We start from the raw sequence: 13,326 nt of genomic DNA on the forward strand, positions 1-13,326 counted from the left end.
CTCAATGTCTAAATAAACCATTGTTAGGTTTCTACTGCATTTCATTTTAATATTCATTTTGGTACGTTTTATTTACCGCTTTTTTCATACATAGGGAATTTCTTTATACACGTGCTTTGGTACCAGTTATCATAACCTCAGCTAGTTGGATGTTGCAACCAATTCACCGTTGAGTACTCATTATTTACCATTCGAGTCAATTTAGACTCTTTGCATAGTGTTTATTTAAATACCTTGTCACTTTATGGACTTCATGTGTACCTTAATACCTTGGTTCATACCTTGTGTTATTTGTGTGTCAATGTAATTCATCTGTGGAAGACGCGTAAACTTGATCCTAAAGCAATGCGCAAAAAGTAAATCCTATTGGCAATTGGAATTGGCAAAAAAAGCTAAGCGGTGAACTGCCTGTCAATCTCTCAATAAGGCTAATTTTGTTTCGTTTCTTCTTCATAGCCAAACACTTGAATTTCTTCATTTCACTTTAATTTCTCCCGAAGACACGTTTTCCCTTATTTTCAATCTGGAAAGATATTGAAATAGAATATCAACTAGTTTGCTCTTTCAAAATATCCCTTAAGAAAAATAACACATTACATTCAAACTTTTCAAACCTTTAGTTCAAAAGATTGAAAGAAGAAAACTGTGAATAAGTCAAGAAAAATTTACCAATCCATCCCTGCATTATATAAGATTAAAAATTTAAGCAAAGAAGAATTTCCAGGATATGCCTAGTAAACACAATTTTATATGCTACCTACTAGATATTTTGTCAACTTTGAATAAATAAATAAATAGGGTTTGCTTTATTTTTGGGGAAAAAGCAGATTCATGACACATGCAAAGTGTGAATTATATGAAAGCATATTCATGGGAAAAATACCAAATGAACAAGCAATTTATGCTCTCGAAGCAAACCCATGCACTGACCATCCACTCTTTTAGGATCAACGAAATTAACAGCCATTCAAAATAACTGCCATCCTTAGGAAAAACTATCAAAGTAGTTGGTTTCGAGTATGCGGGAACTCATTGTCACACCTGAGGGCTGGGTTTGAATTCAACCAAAATTAGGGATAAAAAAAATACCAACTACATTCATAGAGTGCTGGCTTAATATGAAAAAAATCACTAAAAAATGACAATCTCTCAAAGGCAGATTCCAAAATCAGGGATAAACGAGATAAATATTGGAAAATATGTTAATGACAAGGATTTATAATGCAAATATAACTTATGCATCATTGCATAAATGAGCTCTGACTTGCCCAATCACTCATTCAATATATACGGTTTCAAAGCCTTCATTAATAAAGCTAAAATTATGCCTGCCACCACCCGGCAGAGAGGGAAACAAATCTTTTTCATTTGACTGAAGGTGAGGTCAGTACAGCGTCACTCATTTCACTGTAGGCGTGGTAGCAATCACTTTAACGGCTGCAGTACTGTGATATGGATGATATGGGGAAACCACCAAATTATTACACAAAGGAGTCGCTCCTAATGCAACGTTAAGAAATCAGGCATGATCGTATTCTCTCATGAAAAGAATTCCGTAGGGAAACAAGTCCCCCATTCAGATTATAGAATAAACCATTCCGATATGCAGGCCGTGACTACCCGAGAGGGTACATCGGTGAACAGTGATAAAGTTATGAGGATAGTAACATGGAACGTAAGATCACTTAATGCCTCCAGTAAGTTTGAACATCGTAAGATGGAAATGAGCGAATTGGACCTCGAATTGCAAGGAATAAGTGAAATGAAGAGGCCTGAAGAGGGAGACTTTAGGAGTGGAAGCTTTAGTATTTTAGTACCTTATATAAGATCAGCATATTAGCACTGTAAACGGTTATTCTTGGATTGGGATAATGCTCAGATAAAGTGCCAGAATGCGTGTGAAAGGACACCTGCAGTGCAATAAAGGGATAGTTATGGTAAATTCATAGAATACACCGGTAGATACCATAGTGGCTCACATGTTGAAATACCTACAGCAAGCTACAAGGATAAAGTATTAGACGTCTAATAAGATATCACGGAAGTAATAAAACAGGTAAGGAGTGGAGAAATCTTTACAGGAGAGTCGAACGCCGTCGCCGGCGAAGATTCGGATGAAAAATAACCGGAATATCAAAATGCGGGACGGACGTGAAATGAGGAATTCGAAATGGATTTGGAGAAAGGCTCCCGCGTTTCCGCTCAGAACACAAATTAAAGGTTGGTGACACAATATTCAAGAATTGCATGCGAAGAAGATCTGCATTTAAAACGCGAAAATTTTCCACTAGACTATATTTTGTTGAAAAATAGGTTTAGGAATCAGGTAAAAGACTGCAAAAGCTACCCGGAGACAGATGACAGTGGAAACGAATCCCTAGGGCGGGCTCGCGGAGTTACACTCCTGGGCCGAAGTCTCAAGCTATATGCTTATCACCTCTGCACCGCAGGAGGAGGGAGGACAGGAAGAAGAAAGGAAGGTGGCGCCGCACAGTGGGCTGAAATCGAAAAAAGCTGGACAAAACCTCGAAAATGGTTTTTTTGAGTATGAAAGTTGAAACTTTGCACAGTTGTTGCCTGTTGGCTTTAGTGCTTTTTTTGACGCAAAATATTTTTCATAGGTTAATTTTTTCTATAAAATACATAGCCTCAAAGTTGAACAAATTTGGGGCAAATTGCCCGCTTTGAATTTTTTTCGAAATTCAGCATGTTTAAACTAATGCCACACCTTTAGTAGTAATTCAATAGCAACAAAAATTTATAAAATTGTTAAACGGTTTGTTAGCATTGATTACCATTAACTTTCACGACTTAGTTATTGTATTTGTGACCAATACAATACAAAATGGCGGACCCTGTTTTTCGTCGAATTTTTGTGTTTATGTAGGATTTTAAAAAAAGGATCACCGAGTTACCTCGAGATATTTACACCACATATACAACAAAATATATAGATTATGATAATCGGAAGGACAGCTGCGACCACCTGCGACCCCGAAATTAAGATCGAGTTTTCGAACGTGCGGCACCGCCCGGAGCTGGCTGCTGACCAAGGGAATTGCCGTACTCGACGGATGTTGGATAGTGAATCATTTTAAGCAAATTTATAGTATAAAATCTATGATATATTATTACTACATTTATTTTCCTTTTGTTGTAACCTGATTTCTTTACTGTCTTGTAATATTTATCGTCGATGCAGTACAAAATGGCGGACGCTAATTTCAGTAACATTTTTGCCCGTGTGTGGCTATATAATAAGAAGGACACCGAGTTGCTCTCATATATTTACATCGTAATTGCATCAAGCCTTTTAGAGTCTCCACCCACAGAAATAATCTGCGACCGTTCGTAACAAACAAAATAAAATCGATGTTTTTACCGTGCCGCGCAGTCCGCGGCTGCTCCCTGGGCGCATGGAATGTCGTGATGCAGCGTACATCATAAAGCGCTCTGAAGTCTTTGCTGTGGATATGTTTTATTCCAAAATAATTATTAATTTTTCATTTCAAGTTGGTTTGTTGTCACTTTAGGTAAATTAATTCGCTCCTCTGTCCATTTTTACTGACTAGTGACTATTTACCAAATTCCCGAATGCAAACAAGCTGACTTGAAACTCTGACAATTCCGCACCTGTATTTTACCCCTTGGATGGGTAAAACGGCTCTATTAGCCTGCTTCTAACCTCTTAGACGAAATAGATTTTACAACCAGCCGACCAGCCCGCAGCTGGTTGGTATTTTCTCGTCCACCCCCTACGGTAGTCGCGAGAAGGGTCTTTTTATGACCCCTCGTTGCTCGTGTGCGGTCCCGTTTATCTCTTTCGGAAATTCCGTTTCCAGAAAGAAATGCGTATATGTATTTAGTTTTGAATATACAGTGAAAGAGGTTAGTTGTGCTGTAGTGATTTTGGATGCACTCGGATACACGTGCTTTGGATATTGAGAACTCCGGGGAATCTCATCGGTTTTCTGCTTGAACTGCATTGGCGGAGTCAATCACTCATTCACCAGGTATCTATCATCCAAACTGGTAAGAGATTTTCATTTGTAGTTCTTTATATTTTGCCTCGTGCTATAAGCAATTTCCCTTTTTTATTTACCATGAACGCCTCTAGAATCGACCATTTCTTTAATTTTCATTTATGTTAATTGTAACTCGTTCGACTGAAATAGAACCAGAGTTGAATTGAACAACAATTTTGGAGCAATTATAACAATGTCTGGTCTCGAGGTAACTCGTCTATTGCTTCATAAAAAGGTTGTCAAATCCGGATGTAAATCCTTTGTTGAGAGATATGAATTTTTAATGAAATATCTGACAAAATAATTTCACGCGCAAGGTAATATTGAAGCTACGAAGGGCCTTAGTGACTCTCTTAAACGATATTTTTTGATTCGCTACCAAAAGAAATGGGAAGCCTGCAGTAGAAATTATGAAAGATTTTTGAGGAGAAATATTAAGTTGCTGAAAGCGATAGTGCAAAGCAAAGGCAATTCTGCTTGCCGTTTCTTTGAAAATCCCACTCTGTCATCTGAAATATTAGGAAAAAACATTTTAATTCATATTATGATGAAAAAGCAGGTCTGACTTTACAACCTCGATTGGCATTTCTGGCAACAGCTGCCTTATAATTTTAGCTAAATCTCTTATGCTTAATTTGCAGAAATTGATGAAGAGATTAACAAAAGATTTCCAACGATTTTGAAGGATATTTCCATAGATACACCCATGAAAGAAGATAAATTCAAAGATTATTGTTTGGAAACCGCTGTGCTCTTCGTCACTCTGTACCCATGGTTTTACATGCCTCCGACCGTTCATAAGGTCCTAATACACGGAGCAGATATAGCTTGAGAGATGATTCTTCCTCTAGGGTAATTATGTGAAGAAGCAATTGAAGCACGCAATAAAGACACAAGAAAATATCGAGAAAGCTTTAGCAGGAAGCACTCAAGAATATCTACCAACGATGACTTATTTCGCCGGCTCCTCCTGACCTCAGATCCAGTAATATCCAACACCGCACGCCTAAATACGAAGAAATCCCGAAGAATGCCGATGCAAGTGAGGAATTTACTGTTACTAAATGACGATGACCCAGAAATCCTGCAGCCCAGAAGTGAAACCGACAGTTCTTCAACCGACTCGGAGTGATGCTATTACATGAACATAGGGTAAGTTCAACAGTTATTTAGATATTCATTGATAACCTTTTATGAAAATGGAGGGACTGAGAAAAAAGCCTATACAGTTAATAATAACATTAAGTACATCCTCAGCAAAGACTATGCATTCATAGCGCTTTATGATGTACGCTGCATCACGACATTCCATGCGCCCAGGGAGCAGCCGCGGACTGCGCGGCACGGTAAAAACATCGATTTTATTTTGTTTGTTACGAACTGTCGCAGATTATTTCTGTGGATGGAGACTCTAAAAGGCTTGATGCAATTACGATGTAAATATATGAGAGCAACTCGGTGTCCTTCTTATTATATAGCCACACACGGGCAAAAATGTTACTGAAATTAGCGTCCGCCATTTTGTACTGCAACGACGATAAATATTACAAGACAGTAAAGAAATCAGGTTACAACAAAAGGAAAATAAATGTAGTAATAATATATCATAGATTTTATACTATAAATTTGCTTAAAATGATTCACTATCCAACATCCGTCGAGTACGGCAATTCCCGTGGTCAGCAGCCAGCTCCGGGCGGTGCCGCACGTTCGAAAAATCGATATTAATTTCGGCGTCGCAGGTGGTCGCAGCTGTCCTTCCGATTATCATAATCTATATATTTTGTTGTATATGTGGTGTAAATATCTCGAGGTAACTCGGTGATCCTTTTTTTAAAATCCTACATAAACACAAAAATTCGACGAAAAACAGGGTCCGCCATTTTGTATTGTATTGGTCACAAATACAATAACTAAGTCGTGAAAGTTAATGGTAATCAATGCTAACAAACCGTTTAACAATTTTATAAATTTTTGTTGCTATTGAATTACTACTAAAGGTGTGGCATTAGTTTAAACATGCTGAATTTCGAAAAAAATTCAAAGCGGGCAATTTGCCCCAAATTTGTTCAACTTTGAGGCTATGTATTTTATAGAAAAAATTAACCTATGAAAAATATTTTGCGTCAAAAAAAGCACTAAAGCCAACAGGCAACAACTGTGCAAAGTTTCAACTTCCATACTCAAAAAAACCATTTTCGAGGTTTTGTCCAGCTTTTTTCGATTTCAGCCCACTGTGCGCCGCCGCGATAGGAGCCCGACGACGCCTCCTGGGGGGTTGTGTTTGAATCGCTCGTAATTATTCCGAGCACGTAACCAAGGAGTCACGTGGTACAATTACGAGCGATTCGGAATTTTGGTGTGTTTGAATCACTCGTAAAAATTTCACTCGTAAAAACCCTTCGTAATTATCTGACTCGGTAGCTATCGGTCGGGATGATTACGAAGGATTGACTACGATGGATACCAAGTAAACAACATGGCGGATTTCATGATGTTAATGTACGCGCATGAGAATTTTGGCGACGAGGATTTAACTGCGGAGAGAACACAGCGTAATTTCAGGAGAAGAGGAGACGCCTTTGAACTGAGTGAGAAGGAATTCAGAAACCTTTTTCGCCTCAATGAACGCTGAACCCAAAATCTGATTGACGCCATACATCTCCGAAGCTTCACGGACATCAGCTGTAAGTAATGTAAACAAAGTAAGTACACAAGTTTCATGCATGAATATATATTTTTTTATTCATAGAAATTTTACAGCGATTTATGGTGGTGATCCAACGTTAAATAAGATGTGAAACGCGAATAAGCCTAACTTTATTACCGCTGTTCTAACTTGCAATATGCTAATAAATTCAGAACATTATTCTGCTAAGTTGGAGTGCGAAAGTTTAAGAAATCATTAAAAAGGATCATGTTTCATGTAAAGAAAGGTAATGAGGAACTCCGAAAAGCGATGTGCTGGCATATTAACATTAATTTTAAATTGGTGTATTTGAATTTCCCCCCAAAACAAATACTGCCGTACGCAAAGCGCGTACAATATAAATACGTTCACTTGTTGTTTTTTCAACATTTCTGCAGGGAGTGATATGTGGTGGAGAGCCGACTTCTGGTTGTTGATAAGCAAATTGTGCCTTGCTGGAATGATTATTTACTCAGACTCGATAAGTGCAATTGAATTGTTTTACCGTTCATCCTAAATAATTCGTTTAAAAGTGTTTTAACAGTGCTAATGTCCTTCCGTTACCGCATTTCGCTATTTTAGGATAAGTTTATTTACTCCGGTTTACCCCATATTAGCTTACCTCTAACTTAAAATAGTCGAATAGATAACCATGAAAATACATTAAGGTTGTTTCTCACTCGCGCATGTAACCGTGTGTGTCGACAAATGTTCAACTTTGCCTCAAGATAAACACTCATTTCATTGCAGGTATTGGCTACTCTTACCGTCAATGCTGTTGGACAATAAGTGTCATACATAGCTTATGATGCATATATGAACATGGAGAGAAGCTTTTTGTGCCGGAGTGTGGAAGAGGTGACAAAAACTATAAATGACTATCTATTTAACGATGGGTGACCGTGGACCATAGCCCAAATTCAATATCATAGCGCTGGCGTAGGTATATACTAACTTGGTATAAAAATTTATGAACATCCGTGAATAGTGAACGCAGTAGACTGAATGCTATATTTCTTAGGCAAGTATGTATGCGTCATGCATTAAGTGGTTGGTTTTTACTGGTTATATGTGATGTATGTATTCCCTATGAAAATCAGAGTAATAGATGGAACTCACATTGCCATGGTGGCATCTCCAAAAAAATCATGTAGTGTTAAAGGAAAGGGATTATTTAAATTATAACATATATCATTTGATTAATATGCAAGTGGTGAGTTCATGTGATTTAATAATATTTTATTTTGAAGCAACTAGGGTCAATTACTTTTTAGAAATTTACATTGTAACCCATTACCTGCTGAATGATATTTAAGTGTCAATGAGTAGCCTAATGAGCTTCTTACATTGACTTACCTAACTGGTTTTCCGAAATAGAATATAATTATTATATATCCATGATTATACAAATTGAAACCATGCATATCTGCTATGTTCTATAGCAATATATCCCCAAAGCAATAGATCCTCAAATAGCTATGAATAGCCTTAGGAGGCATGTTAGAATAAGATTATTTTGACTCATCTTACCTTGCTTTGATTTTAATGGTTTCTGTTCAATTTTTTTATCTGAAGGTTTTGATATTTTGATTTTCTGTTACTGTTGTATTTTTAATTTTTCAGATTGACTCAACCAGATTCTCCCAGGTTCAAATTTGGGTGAGGCTTCTGGACAACCCCTACTAAATCATAACATTTAAAATACTAATCCAAAGGATGCTGTTCAGTGGTTGTTTGGTTGACGAATTATTTCAATGGAAATACTCTGGTGTGCATTTTTCTCAGAATACCAATCTTTGTATAAATAATAATTCTTAGATCTACTAGGAAGTCTACCATCTGTAAAGGCCTGGTTACATGATACATTAACATGCACAAGTTAATGCTTAAATGATTGAATGCGTGAATGAACATGAAAATGCACTGTATAACCACCAGACTTGTGTGAACGCAGGAACAGAAAATAGAACCTGTTCTAATGTGGTTCATGCATTTGTATATGTTCTGTTCCACCAAAATCGTTCATGATTTCACTCATTAACTATGTGTTTATGTACCGTGTAACCAGGCCTTCAGATTGCAGGATAAACTGCTTGACTCCTTGGTGACTTTTTATCACAACAAGCTTGGTATGTACCTTGTTTCACTGAACCCATCTTCCAAAATCTAAAACTAATCCAAACAGTTAAATCAATTTTTAGGGTTCTCCAACAAACATTGGTTTTCAATACCAACAGTTTTGATGTCCAAGCCAATGTTTCTCTTCAAATGTGCTGAAACATTTTTTTTTGGCCCTCTTCATACTGAGCCTCCCAAGGCACACCCACTGTACAATAAGCAGGAGTCTGAATGGCAGTCTTTCATGTGTGGTCTAGGTTTATTTACTATAGTTAATAGTAGTGGGTGTAACTTGGTGGAAATGCTTTATCATAGGAGATGAATGAATAAAAACTTTATTAATTCCATATGGTGATTTATTGTGTCTGACCATGGTTTCGTTACAGTGTAACATGTTCAAGGTGAGACCTTTAAAATGGTTAGCTGTAATGAGATCATGGTAGACAAAATTAATCACCATGTGGTAAAAGCAATGTTTTTACTCCTTCAACTGCTACTTTTTCTTACTTTTCCTTAGCTTATACCATTTCTGCTTCATTTTCTATTTGGTTTCCCTACTTAGGTATAGGTATGTCCACAATGGTATGCAGCGGAGATTACTTCCTGCCAATGGGAATGGAATTACTCATAAATTTGATGATTGCTTGCATTATTTGTCTTTTATGAAAGTGATTAATGAGGATCATAGGTTTTCCATCCATAATGGTTGTTAATACTCAATATTCAATAATAAATCAATTATGGCATACAACATTTTATGTTTCTATGATATGCTGTACTTTCTCAACTTTACATTAATGTGATCCATGAATGTGATGTATACCAACTCCTTAAAAAACGTTATTTCTATTGCAGTGCATCAACGATACTGTGTGTTGTACTTTTCTTTGAAAATAAAGACAATTCAATGCCAAGATGCATGTTACTGATACTATTTTTTATATAACCTTGACCTTGTATAAGATAAATTTAAATGTTCACCTATAATAGTGACAAAGCTAATGGATTAGAATAGCATTAATTTTATAACAGCATCCTTTAGAAACCAAGATGAGTCGTAGATTGAACCAATAGGATTAAGCAAGAGGCTATAGAATTTTTTTTTAATAGGAGAGTACATTTTTTGTAACAATTATATTGTGTTTCTTCCCCTATTTAATTACAAGAAATTAGAATTGGGCATGAAGTATATATGCATTGCTATGAGGATGTTCTTGCAGGTCTTATTGGATACTGAATCCCCTATGTAGATCAAATTCTATTTTATCTTTTTCACATCTTAAACCTCCCTCTATTCATCTTCTAATTTTCTTTTCATTACTGGAATTTTTTTCATCTTGAACTTTGAAAAAATGGGCATTTCTCTCATTGCTCCTATCTTCCAGCATTAATTTTTGTGCTAGGCATAATTAAAGTTGATTAAAATGTGCAGGGGGATAGAAACATGTATGAGTGTTAGGTTATGGAAAGTGGATTCAGCACATAAGTAGTAATACTTATGGTACAGAATAACTCTCAATGAAAAACAATAGGCTGGAAAGTTTACACAAACACTAAATTAGAGCTCAGCTAATTTCAGGCTAAAATCCCAAGAGGAAATGGCTACATAAGTTGGGCCATTTTACTGCACATACTATGTAGTCGCACATACAGGCTGTATAAGCTTTTCCTCATGGGATATTATGCAAGACTTGCTTTAGAGTTGTCCGCCTCGTCTTGAGAATTGAAACAATGGTGCTTGGTGTGGTAGTTTGATTTGAGGAGGAAGTGAGTGAGCTTGAGTGGGGATTAGTAATTGAGAGGGTCTGAATAATTATGGAAAGTGGATTAGAAGTGGAAATAAGTGTTGAAACACTCTTAGGGTGCGATTCATAGACGACACTGAAATTGCTCACTTAACAAAGTCTCTCTTTACGGTAAAGTGAGACCTTAGCTAAAGTTCGATGCAGAGTCGTTTCAAGGATCTCACTTTATAAAGTGGCACTTTAGCTCCTAAAGTCTCGATCATGCATTGAAATTTTGAGTGTTGGCAATGAACGCTGCGAAAAAGTGAAGAAGAAGATGACACACGATTTTAAATGCGTACTTGTTTACAATTATTTCTAGCGACTGGGTTTTCGTGTTGTATTTTGCTAAGATTTTATTAAGCTGCATTTTCTCGTTTTCTCATATTATGTGCGAATGTAAATGAATACTGCATCATTGAAAGCTTTTCCCCACTACCTTTTTTGTACGTTAATCACTGAGTTAGCTGAATAAAAGCTCACTTTTAATTAGCTTCGTGCATTGGTAATGCCCTTCGATGTTTCCAGCGATGTAAATATTCAAATGATGATATTTTCACGACATTTTCTATGATTAACTGCAAACGGTTGTTAGGACTACATGCTAGGCGAAGTTTGATGGTGTACTTTCATTGAAGGTGGGTGAAATAGTGAAATTCTCTCGCGTTACCTTGAAACTGTACCAATTATTTGAAGATATACCGATCAGTGGTTGTCTCAGTTGGACGCATATTTTGAATGAGGTATGGGTGTTTGCTGAATTCTTTTCTGCTTACCAATATTTTAATTCTTAGAATGTTGAGCTATACTAGACAAATGGACATTCAAGAATACCCACATCATCAAAAACCAATGAATGAATGGCCACACAGTGAAACATTTTGAATGTGAGAATGGATTTATATCAATAAATATCTCTTTGTCTGCTTCAAATGATGCCTCGACATATGTGAATACCTAACCCGAGTATCCATTCACGAATTTTGTAGTAAAAAATGTCAATGAAGTCTGTGATGCTGTGTAAATGAAATTTCATAACAATCCTACATCCTCGAGAAAACATTGATTTGCTGCTGATAATATGGCTATGATATCATCCTTCGAAGGAAAGTACGTTTTACTTTTTATTGCTGCCTTTCATGACGAGATCTTATATCATCATTGTAAACATGCAAATGCATAGTCGAAAAACGAAACAGAAACTCGACTCTAGTTTCACAATCACAGAAACATGTTAAGCGTGATATGGAGGCATACGGAAAGAATACATTAAGCAAATATTGAATGAAAACGCTTAAAATGCAATGCAAGGTGTAGAAACTAGTATTTGGCTGGCCAAACGATATGAAAATCAAGTCTTTGTTTACGAAGGCTATTGATGCCAATGTAAACAGAATTTTGCTATCATATTCAAGTATCTTTAAGGAAAATTCTAGAATATGAACGTATAAATAACCTAAGAACTTAACAATTAACTTGTATATAAAATCAACATAAATTATGCCAACCTGTTCAACCACTTACTGTGTTGTAATTATTACACGACCGATAGAGTTAAACTTCGAAACTTAAGAAATGGGTCATCTCCATCAATAGCGACACGATATATTTTCAGGGAAAAGACATATATTACGCGTCTGGTTATTTCTTGAAACACGCCACTCTGCTGCTGTGTTCTCACCAAAAAATTAGTTCCTATTCATTTCCGTAACCCAAATATCTTCATATTTCAACTTCAATAACAGCCGGTGCCGCCATATTTATTTATCCGTAAAGGACACTTTAGCCCTAAAGTGAGCTCCGGTTGGGCACTTTACGGTAAAGTGACGATTCGGCCATTTTTCTTCTAAAGTGGCGTTGATGAAACGGAAAAAGCAGACTTTAGCCCGGCTAAAGTATACTTTAGCCTAAAGTGCCGTCTATGAATCGCACCCTTAGTAGATGTGGAAGGAGATTTTGAGGTTGATGGGGTCGGGTCAAAGGAAGAAAGATCACTTGAGTCCACAGATTCACTATTTTTTCTTTATCTACCTGGCTATCTGATGAATTCTGTTGCTGAAATAACCAATGATTCTATTTTGTGACATACTCAACTTAGCTACACTTTGGGTCTGCTACGCTAATGTCAGTATTACCTCAATATCGAAAATGATTAGTATTTCCTGCAAGTCTTCATGCCCGTGTGTCGCATTCTTCCCTATCAGTGCTATCATACGTTTTTTAATATGATTAAGCTCACTAAATTTAAGGGCTCCACTCCCAGTCTGGGTGCCCTCACGATTGTAACACGCTACTTTAGCGGCAGATTTCAAATCTTGCCAACGCTGAGGGAAAATTTATTAATCACAACAAATGTTATGAGATTCTTAAATGGCAATTTATGGAAACATAGTTTCTCTGCAACATATTTTTCTATTTTTGAGTAAGTAGTTATTTTTAAGTTTCATTTAAGCTAATCACTCTGTAAAAAATAATTACTTTATAAGAAAACGATCATTTACCGAAAAATATGGATCAGATATGGAAGAATAAGAGGCTAATGTAACGTAAATATAAATAACTAATACGCTTAATGGTTTATTAATAAATAATTAATCATTAATGTCGCAATACGTTTCATTTTATATAGTGTACCTTCAGAATGAATTGCCGAAGCATATATTTCTGCTCAGCGATAACTTCATATTTACGCCTTTGTTTACTTTAATTT

At 36.4% G+C, this 13,326-nt stretch overlaps 1 long non-coding RNA gene across 3 annotated transcripts; it reads left to right on the plus strand.

Moving 5' to 3' along the window:
• The first annotated feature begins 6,371 nt into the window (after positions 1-6,371).
• On the plus strand, positions 6,372-9,746 carry LOC124158493. 3 transcript variants are annotated; one of them, XR_006864809.1, is made up of 3 exons: positions 6,372-6,730; positions 7,465-7,657; positions 8,338-9,746. It is a non-coding gene; the product is annotated as an uncharacterized LOC124158493 (long non-coding RNA). The 3 variants fall into 3 exon arrangements; XR_006864810.1 differs by having other exon boundaries at positions 7,465-7,653; XR_006864811.1 differs by having other exon boundaries at positions 6,372-6,712.
• The last annotated feature ends 3,580 nt before the right edge of the window (positions 9,747-13,326 follow it).

This window comes from Ischnura elegans, chromosome 5 (genome assembly GCF_921293095.1).
Source record: "Ischnura elegans chromosome 5, ioIscEleg1.1, whole genome shotgun sequence".
Taxonomy (NCBI): Eukaryota; Metazoa; Arthropoda; class Insecta; order Odonata; family Coenagrionidae; genus Ischnura; species Ischnura elegans.